Genomic DNA, 10,975 nt, shown 5'->3' with positions numbered 1-10,975 from the left:
TACTTGCCCAGCAGATTTCTATCCAAACAAGGGACAAGATGGATGCATTCCTAAGACGAGAAGCTTTCTATCCTTACAAGAAACTTTGGGCATCGTTTTAGTTTTTTTGGCTCTTTTCCTTTCTTTATTCACAGCTCTGGTGCTTGGAATCTTCCTTACATTTCAGGACACTCCCATAGTCAAAGCCAACAACAGAAACAGCACCTATATTCTCCTTGTCTCTCTCTTTCTGTGTTTCCTCTGCTCTCTGCTATTCATTGGACAGCCTAACACAGTGACCTGCCTCTTCCGACAAACTGCTTTCGGCACCATCTTTTCCATTGCTGTTTCTTCTATATTGGCCAAAACTATTATAGTGGTGGTGGCTTTCATGGCCTCTAAACCAGGAACTCTTTTCAGAAGCTGGATGGGAAAAAGATTAGCACATCTGATTGTCTTTGTGTGTTCTCTTATTCAAGTAATCATCTGTGTTATGTGGCTGAGTACTTCTCCTCCATTCCCAGATTTGGACATGCACTCATCGACTACAGAAATTACAGTACAATGTAACGAAGGGTCAGTCACCATGTTTTACTGTGTCTTGGGCTATATGGGCTTTCTGGCCATTGTCAGCTTCACTGTAGCTTTCCTAGCCAGGAACCTACCTGACAGTTTCAATGAAGCCAAGTTCATCACCTTCAGCATGCTGGTCTTTTGCAGTGTTTGGCTCTCCTTTGTCCCCACCTACCTGAGCACTAAAGGAAAAGCCATGGTGGTCGTGGAGATCTTCTCCATCTTAGCTTCCAGTGCTGGGTTATTGGGGTGCATCTTTTTCCCCAAATGCTATATCATTATCATGAGGCCAGATTTGAACAACAGAAAGCAATTGAAAAGGAATAAAAATTAAAGTATTTTATAATCAATCTGTTTGCTCTGTTGTAATCCCTTTCTCCTCTCATGATTTTTTGAATGAATCTGAGAGATTCCATGCCACTGTGGGGTGGGGGGAGGGAAATCCTCTTTGAGTAGTGTTTGCCTTTAGAGAGGTTTGTTTGTCCATAAGACTAGGTCAATTTTAAAGGATTTTCCCCCCCTAAGCATACATATTTACAACAACAATATTCGATTTATATACCACCCTTCAGGATGACTTAACACTCACTCTGAGCTGTTTACAAAGTATGTTACTATTATCCCTACAACAAAACACCCTGTGAGATGGATGGGGCTGAGAAAGCTCCAGAAAGCCATGACTAGCTCAAGGTCACCTAGCTGGCTTCAAGTGGAGGAGTGAGGAATCAAACCTGGTTCTCCAGATTAGAGTCCTGTGCTCTTAACCACTACAACAAACAGTAGGGTTTTGGAAAACAAGAACAATGCAAATTAAGAAAAAGTACACCCTCTTCCCATAGAACTACTTACACCATCCTGCTTGCACCCCTCTCCTCTTTATGACTTGGAAACCACAGTCCACCCATACATTCAGATTTTGACACTTGGCTGTTGAGGAACAGACTTCACCTTGACGAACCTGACAAAGGGCTGTGTGAAAAAAGTTTCCCTGTCTCTTCTAACCCAATAGCGATGTTAGGTTCTAATCTAAAATCCCACCAGCTAGTACTTTTTATGATTATATACAAGGTTTGGGGTTGTGTACACAAGTGAGAGAGTTGACAGACAAGTCTTAGCTTTCTTTAGGTTCTTTCCTGTTGTTATAACATTAGTTTGGAGTTATTTGAAAGCCTGTGTCATGCAGTGGGTAGAGCACTGGAGTAAGACACTCAGTCGTGAAACACACTGGACGACTGTTATAGGAAGATCACCAAAAGGTACCCCGGCAACAGAAGATGTAACGAGTAGAAGTCTGAACTGGTCAATGGAAACTGAAGATCTGACTGTTGGATTGTCAGATTTTTAAGGCTGACAGATGGAGGTTGTGGAAGAGAGTTTTGGGGAAAGGTTGGCAGAAGAGTATAGAGAGAAGGGCTGAGGCCTGGGAATGGATCAATCTTGATCCTGAGATAGTTACAGAATTACATTAGAGATTAGTGAATTATGTGTAATGTCTTATCAAGAGACTAATAAAATGTAAAACACTGCCTGGAAAAGTTCTTTTTCTTGATATGTGCTGTTGAAACTGACATATCACTTCTGCTTGATTTATATTTATCCTAGAATAGATTAGCTGCACAAGATCACTTTGCTATCTGCAAAGGAAGCAAAGGTTTCCTCACAAGAAGCAAGGAAAGTGTGGGCTGTAGAGAGGGGCACAAACGGGGAAAAATGAACCATGTGGTTCGTGGTTCATCACATTTCATGAACATCGAACCATGAACTTTCACGAACCTGCCCCTGGTTCGTGAACTGGTTCATTTGGTTTGTGAAAACGTCACATCCACGTAAGAAAATCGTTACTTCCGGGCCAGCAGAAGGTCACTTCTGGGTCAGCAGAAGGTCTGCAGGAAGTCCATCCCCTGTTGCCTAGGAAACTGATTGATTGGCACCAGGATGTCTGCAGTGACGAACCAAAAACCGAACCAAATGAACCAGCCTAAAAGTTTGTGGTGGTTCATCAGAAATGGGATCTGACGAACTGCGGTTCGCAAACCACGAACTGGCCTGGTTCGTGCTTAATTTTGGTTTGTATTTCGGTTCGTGCCCATCTCTAGTGGGCAGCACATTTCAGGTGGGTAGCCATCTTAGTCTGAAGTAGAACAGCAGGGTTTGAATCCCATGGCATCTTAGAGACCAACAAGATTTTCAGGGTGTAAGCTTTCAAGAGTCAGAACTCCATTCTTCAGACAGCACAGACACGGAGGGTGGAAAACATCCTTTTTTTTAAAAAAAAAGAGCGTATAACAACTTCTTTGACGTATCAGACTCTGTGTGGTGTACTCGTCAGAGTCTTGGACTGGAATCAAGGAGATCTAGGTTTTAATACCATGGTAAAACACCAGTAAAGTGCAAGATAAATGATCAGGTGCCCAACAGACACAAAGAACCTTCTTTCATGTACATAAATCCCATTTGTCAGGAGCCTTCTCACCTTCTAAGGTGATAACATGATGGATTAAGGTCTATCTGCATATCTATGGCACTAGATAGTTCTTCTCCTGGGAGATGAGTCTAACACATCCCACTTTGCCCCTTGTGTAAGCACCATCTGAGCATATACAGAATGCATACCCACTAATTATAACTTTGGCATAAATTCTGGGCTGTATAGTGTTTCATCACATCAACTGGAAGTTAAATTCAAATGCTCCCACTGAAGTCAATGAAGAGCCAATCATTCTTGCTCCCCTCTCGTTCTCTTTTCAAACTCCCATTAAGGCCACGAGAGGCCAGTGGATTCTAACAGTTCCATCCTAACCAGAATCATAATCATGAATGAATGAATGAATGACAGATGCTCAGAATCCTATCTGCAACTTGGACTGGTAATTATGCTCCACAGTCTACATCAACACCTCAGTTTAATGAGTTCTCTACATGCCCATTCATCTTTTGAGTCCTAGCTTTCAACACTTCTAAACCTCCAGTCATAATAAGAACACTTTTCAGAGAGTAAAGCACATTGAATAGCAGAATTTAATTCTGCTTATTCAAAACCAAGAATTTTTACTGTGTGGAGTAGTGATTTAGAGAAGGCACTGGATGGCAGTAGGAGTCTGGCTTATCACCAAGAATGTTCATTGAACATGTTAACTGGACATGAAACTAATAAATATTGCATTCTGATCACAGCATTCTCTCTTTCTGTCTGATTTCAGCCTAGAGATTGCAGTGGAATATTCTGACCTCACTGCCTCACTGCAAGCCCACTAGGGAGCACTGAAACATTGTTGTAACATCTCACACACAAATTTGTATCGGGACTTTTACTATGAATGATACTCTAAGGACCCATGTAACTTTGCAGAAAGTAATTCTTCCCAACATTTATCATATACACTATTAAGCTGGTGTAACATACCATATATGTTTAGGCATATAATGGGTAGAAGAAGAGATAGCAGATGGGGTATAAATTCAGTAGTGGGTTCTAGTTATCTACTGAGTTACAACTTCAAGAACCTCAAGACCATGTGGCCAGGAATTAGGAGTCATGTCAGCAGAAGAGAATTGTCAGCTCCAATGGTGACAGAGGGGGAGGAATCTTGCCCCCTCAGTTGAAATGAAAGGCAGACACAGTATTTGGGTTCTAAAAATGGGCCACTTTATTAAATTTTCAACAAGCAAACATCAACTGCAGCAAGGGCCTAACTAGCGGTACAGGTCATGCCCTGGGGTCACTCAGGGACCCCGCCCTGACCTGTCTGGGTGAGACACCCACTGCCCCAGGTGCGAACCATCCATCAAATGGCTGGGACCTAGCCGGCCAGGCAAAGTGGTTCACCCCTATAAAGCTCCCCCACCCAGCCGTACGGCAGCGGGGGGAAACTGGCTTGTCCAGGGGTTGCCCACCCAGGGATCTGTCCTTGCAACTGGGCTGTACGGCAGCCAGCTGCTTCTGATAGACCCCAATTCCCCACCAATGGGGAGGTGCCAAGGGTGCTCACCGGCCCGCTACAGATTTCCCCTAACTGAAATCATGCCACCCAGGGACATCAGCCCACCAAGCCAATTACCCCCCTTTTTCACTGTGCCAGGTAGGTGAAAAAACTCCCTTCCCAAGTACCAATCAGAGATAAGGAGAGAAAAAATTCCTACCTGGCCCCAATAGGCGAACGGCTAATCCTGCACTGCAATAGGGTGTGGTGGGTGGGCCGAGCACAAGGCACAACCGGGGAGTGATGAGGGCAGCTCAGCCTAACAAGGCTCCAGGCTCCGCCCTCACCGCTAAAACCCCAGATTACCGGGTGCGTGCCTTCTGCCTTCCTCCTTCCGAGGAGGCAAAGTGCAGCCCCCAGACTAAGTGGTGTTGCCACTGGCCGTGAGGGCTTGATTTGAAGGGTAACTATTGTAGCTTTTGTGTGTGTGTGTGTGTGCGTGCGCGTGTGTGTCATCAATTTTGTGTCAAGAATTTGGCACTGGCAGTTTCTCCAAGCATGCCATGCATTTAGGCCATGCATGGCCAATATAAGGACAATATTATAATTCTGCTTCACCATAGGTGGGTGTTGGTAATGTGGCTGAGGGTTATGGCAGTGTAATGATGCTCTCCATTCCTTAAATACATATTTCCCCTTCGAATTTCTCTGCTGCTATAAATATATGCTAAGCCAAAGCCAGTCTGGACCTGGATAGCCCAGGTAAATCCAATCTTCTCAGACTTCGAAAGCTAAGCAGGGTCGGCCTCAGTTAGTAATTGGATGGGAGACCTCCAATGAAGACCAGGGTTGTAGAGGCAGGCAATGGCAAACCACCTCTGTTAGTCTCTTGCCTTGAAAACTCCACTGGGTCACTATAAGTCAGCTATGACTTGACGGCACTCTCCACCACTACCAAGCCAAGGCCAGCTGTAGTCAATAATGCTGTATATTGGTTTAGGCTCACTGGAGGCTTCAAAACCTTAAAAACTTAATTAAATGGGAAGTTCTCTGATTTGTGGCTTCTCAATTCAATAAAGTACTGTAATATGGAAGATTTCCCCTAATTCTCCTATCTATAAAGCCAGCAGAGACACTCTTGAGATCTAGGATGTGCAACCTTATACTCTCCTGTCTCTATCATCCATTTTTATTGCTGCTTTAACAATTCTCTGTCTACCCAAAGTCTTCCTTCCTCTATGCGTGCAGTACTTCCAGACTGATTTAAACAAAAGATATATTTTAAGTTCAGTTGAGATTGCCAGTACAATTCTAAGTGTATATATACAGAATTGAATCCCATTTAATTTTTTGTAAATTGTACATTATAACTGGAGGGGAAGAGGCCATATTTATCATTGTCAGTTCTGTTTCAAATAGGGTTGCCAACGTCAGGTGGACCAGAAGATTTCTGATTACAATTGATCTTCAGAATGCAGAGATCAGTTCTCCTGGAGAAAATAGCTACTTTGGAGGGTGAGCTCTATGACATCACATGCCTGTCACGTTTCCTACCTGCCCCAAACTCTGCCTTTCCCAAGCACCCCCCCCCAAAATAAAACCCCTCCAGAAATGTCTTAAAACAGAGTTGAATACTCTAATGTCAAGCATACATGATGTCTGATTTCAACCAGGAAGTCACAGTGGGTCATTATGAAGTTACTGCCTAGATTCAGGTTCTTCAAAGAGCACAGCAAAGTTTGTGAGAACGTCTCACCAATGTGTTTGCAACCATAACTTTGCAGCCAATGAAGAGGCAAGGAGTGGAAAAACTTTGCAGAAGTAATGATCAATCCTGTCATTATCAAAATCATGGTAATTGACTCCAAAGTGCCAGTGACTTGCCAGGAACAACTAGGAAAAAACCAACAAGGGTGTATGAAATAACTATAACTGCCACCTCAGTTTAGGAGAGTCAGGCAGGGATTTTTTCCCCCATTTGATCTGTTTCAACCCAGGTTCTAGGATCAGAGTTCAAAACACTTACATTTGAAGTATGCTTCTGAACCAAAAAGATAAAACTGATATGCTTCCTTGAAGAATGTCGCATTAGTCATCTACCCATCACAAATAACTTCTCAGTTGAGTCCATGACTAAAGGACATCTTTGCTATCAGCGTGATGAGGGCTAGGATGTTTTTGCTGCTTCTGCTTCTTCCACACAGGATGTGCAAGCCAGATACTATGATGAGTGGCAAAAACAAACCTTTTCATATTGCACATCAATGGTACCAGCCAGGTGAAATTTTCATTGGTGGGATTGCGAGTCATATTGGGTACATTTTCCCAATGATTTCCTTCAAGAAACACCCCTCTCAGGAACCAAGTAATGTTCTAAAGTAAAGAATTAATTGATGCCCTCATAAAGCGGGTTTTGTTTATTATTTTTCATTGATTTCCAAATGAAGTAACTTTTTAAAATATATGGTTGGATGAATGGATGCTAACTTTTATTGACGTGGAATTAGATCCTCAGATAGACAGAATATGGCCACATTGGAAAGATGTTGAATAATTACCTATTGCTGAGCTAATTATGGTAATATCCTCATTTTAGCAGAGGAGGAGGAAAAGTGTATCTTTTATTGGAATAATTTAATAATAAATTAGTACATTCCTGTATACATTATAATGTTCACATAAGGAGATTTAAGTGCAAAGTATCGCACAAAATAGAAAAAAAATAAAGAGAAAATTGTGCTGAAATGATTCTCCAGTAGAAATTACAGCAACTGTGTTGGTTGCTTTCTCCTGTTTTTTAATGTTTTAAAATGCTCTTCCACAAGGCATTCAGTAATAATTCAGTAACCAATTACTCAAAGCTTGGTTTTCAATGAGATTCATTAATAATAAACTTTGTTGGAAGCTAAAACTCTGTTAGACAAAGTGAAATGGCGTGTGTGTGTGATGGAGTGTGATTTGGCACATCATAGGTTTCATTTAAGAAATGTTATGTGGATACTTTCTTTTCAGTGTGATGACAAAGTTTTACCAGCACATCCTGGCCTTGGTATTTGCGGTCGATGAGATTAATGAAAACCACAAGCTCCTGACCAACATCACACTTGGCTTCCACATCTATGACAGTTTCTATAATGCAAGAATGGCTTATCGTACCACTCTCAACCTCCTCTTCAAATCGCAGGAGTCTTTGCCCAATTATAAATGTGGCCAAAAAAATGACCTTGTAGGAATCATTGGTGGACTCAGCTCTGATATCTCTTCATGCATGGCAAACATCTTAACTCTTTTCAAGATTCCTCAGGTGAGGTCAATGGAAGAGAACCCAAGTTTAGTTGCTGCTCTCCATATAACCAATTTTAGATGTTTTTTGTAGTGGCTGTTCAGTAGCAAGGAACATTATGCCTGAAAAAAGGAAATTGAACATGTTGATCATTAGGGTGAATATGAATGTGCTTTGTGAGCATGTATAAAATTTGAGAGAAATGTCCTAAAATGTACACATAGAGGAGGAGAGGGGGGAGGTCAAGCAGGAATATGGATTGGAGTGAGATGTTTTTATTCATAAGTTCCACCAGGAGAAAATTGCTCATCCACAATTGCCCCTGCACTGCTTTATCCAATCCCCCAGCTTCCTGAGGTCTATGTGAGACTGTCATTTGATCTATGCTTTTTCTCTTGATCTAGGCTGGAATTTAGGTCTCAGATAAAAAAAAATACTATATAAAGAGTTGCAGTTAGCCTTTTATTAAATGCAATCCAACCTGAACCACTCGCCATCTGAAAATATAGTATAAGTTCATTACAGGAAAACCTCCTTTACACCCTTCAGATGCACTTGGAAGCCCTCTGAACTGAGAATTATTCCACCATCTTGTTTTCACTGAATAGAGTCATTGGACACAATCCATGCAGTTGTTTTTGTTTGTTAAGGTTTCTTATGGGAGATTGGTGAGCTACTTTGTGAGATAATATGCAAGACCTATACATGCACCAGAAAGCTGTTAATGTAATCCTAAACAGAGCTGCACCCATAAAAATTTCCTGAAGTCAATGGATTTAGAAGGATGCAATTTTGCTTAGATTAGCAGTATTTGAAAATTAAACTATTTTAAAATTCTATATAAGTAATCTTGGGGGCTGAAATACCCAAACCATAACTTCGCTTTTAATTTAATGCATGTTGTTAAAATATATTTCACTTTTCTCTCCATCAATGAGAATCAATTGATTTACACCATTTGAATTCCTTTCTGGAATGTCCCCCCCCCACTTTTTAAAGTTTTCCTATGGTTCATTGGAACCTGCAGAAGGTGAAAGAACACATTTCCCTTCCTTTTATCGTATGGTCTCCAGTGAAGCCCTCCAATACCAGGGAATTGTCCAGCTACTTCTCCATTTTAAATGGAAATGGGTCGGAATCCTGACTTCGAGTGACAGGAGCGGAGAGCATTTCTTACACACTTTGGAGCCCCTGCTTTCCCAGAATGGAATCTGTCCTGCTTTCACAAAAATAGCTACTGAAGCTCTCGATTTATATAAATTTGAAGATGTTGTCTCTGACACATTAAGTAATATTCCAATTGTACTGGAAAAGAAAATCAATGCATTTGTTGTATATGGAGAAACTGCATCGATTACGTGGGTGGCAGCCCTTCTATGGGTGACAACATCATGGATTTCTCTGTCTGATTTTCCATATACGGGAGAGATATCGGTAGGGAAAGTGTGGATTACGACGGCCCAGATTGACTTTATATTCACAACGGTACAAAGAAACTGGGATATACAGATGTTCCACGGTGCTCTTTCCTTCACCATTCATTCAAAAGAGCTTCCGGGGTTCCAAACCTTTCTTCAGAATACTAACCCTCAAAGGAGGGAGGCTGATGGGTTCATCAAAGATTTCTGGGAACAAGCATTTGAGTGCACATTCCTAATGAATTCCAGTGATCCTGAAGAAGATAATAAGTTATGTACTGGGGAAGAGAGGTTGGAGAGTCTTCCTGGGCCAGTTTTTGAAATGAGCATGACCGGCCATAGCTACAGTATCTATAATGCAGTTTATGCTGTAGCACATGCATTGCATGCCATGTACTCATCTAGATCCAGCCACAGAACAATTCAGAAGGGAGGCAGGATTGCTCCTTCCAATGTGGACCCCTGGCAGGTAATACGTCTTTTGCCAGTTTGGTGTAGTGGTTAAAAGTGGCAGGATTCTAATCTGGAGAACTGGATTTGATTCCCCACTCCTCCACTTGAAGCCAGCTGGGTGACCTTAGGTCAGTCACAGCAGAGCTCTCTCAGCTCCACCCACCTCACAAGGTGATTGTTGTGAAAATAGTAATAACACACTTCGTATATCACTCAGAGCAGGCATTAAGAAGGGCAGTATATAAATCGTTATTATTATTATATTCTGAGAAGAAAGAAAGAAAGAAAGAAAGAAAGAAAGAAAGAAAGAAAGAAAGAAAGAAAGAAAGAAGAAAGAAAGAAAGAAAGAAAGAAGAAGAAAGAAAGAAAGAAATTATTGTCATATCTTGTGCACTATATGATGGTATTTCATATTAATTTTCTGTCTACCACAAAGGCGCAAAGTGCATTGGTTTTTTTAATTAGTCTGTTCTCAGAATCTTGGCATGGGGTCAGTTGAGACTTCTACCTTCCCCTAGTCTTGTTTTTCTAAGACAAAGTAACCCCAGTAGAGTATTCTGTGCTCACACAGCTTTAAAGTTACGCAAATAACTTCTCACTGGTGTATTTTGACTCAGGAAAACAGCAGTGGGGAAGGTAGGAACCCCCTCCTCCCAAATCACAGCCTTGAGCTGAATCAGTTCCCAACAAGTTTTAAAAATGACATTCCTTGCAGATGCTTTACCAATGTAAGGAAAGCAAATCCAGTCTGGGGAACATTAAAAAGGCCATTTGCAATTTGGTTCCAAATCTCTGTAGGATAAGAGTACATGTTTCTTTGTTCCCCTTTAATCTCCTCTATTCTATTTAATCCAATTCTATTTGATTCAATTTGATTAATGAATTTGTTTATGCTAATGTTTACTGTGTTGGTCTTTCAGAAGGTTATCTCAAAAGATAATACTCTGAATGGTGTTTTGTGGCACTCTTTCTACCAAAAATCATATAACCATCCTTATCTGCTTTAAAAGAGTTGAATTCCTTAAGATAGTTGCCTAATCAAAACCTTTCTAAGCTATCAGTGAAAATATAGCATTGTCTTAAAAATCATTTCATTCTTTTTCAACCTAGCTCCACTTAATTCTTCAGGGGATCTTATTCAATAACAGTGCTCGAGATGAAATTGTGTTTAATCAACATGGAGAATCAGGTGCTGGATTTGATATTACAAACTTGGTCACTTTCCCAAATAACTCCTATGTCAGAGTTAAGGTCGGACAGCTTGATCCTCATGCTGCTCTAGGACAAGAGCTCACCATCAATTGGTACAGAATTGAGTGGCACAGAAATTTCATTAAGGTGAGAAAATA

Source organism: Eublepharis macularius, chromosome 12 (genome assembly GCF_028583425.1).
Source record: "Eublepharis macularius isolate TG4126 chromosome 12, MPM_Emac_v1.0, whole genome shotgun sequence".
Lineage (NCBI taxonomy): Eukaryota > Metazoa > Chordata > Lepidosauria > Squamata > Eublepharidae > Eublepharis > Eublepharis macularius.
Note: the sequence above shows the minus strand (reverse complement) of the source record.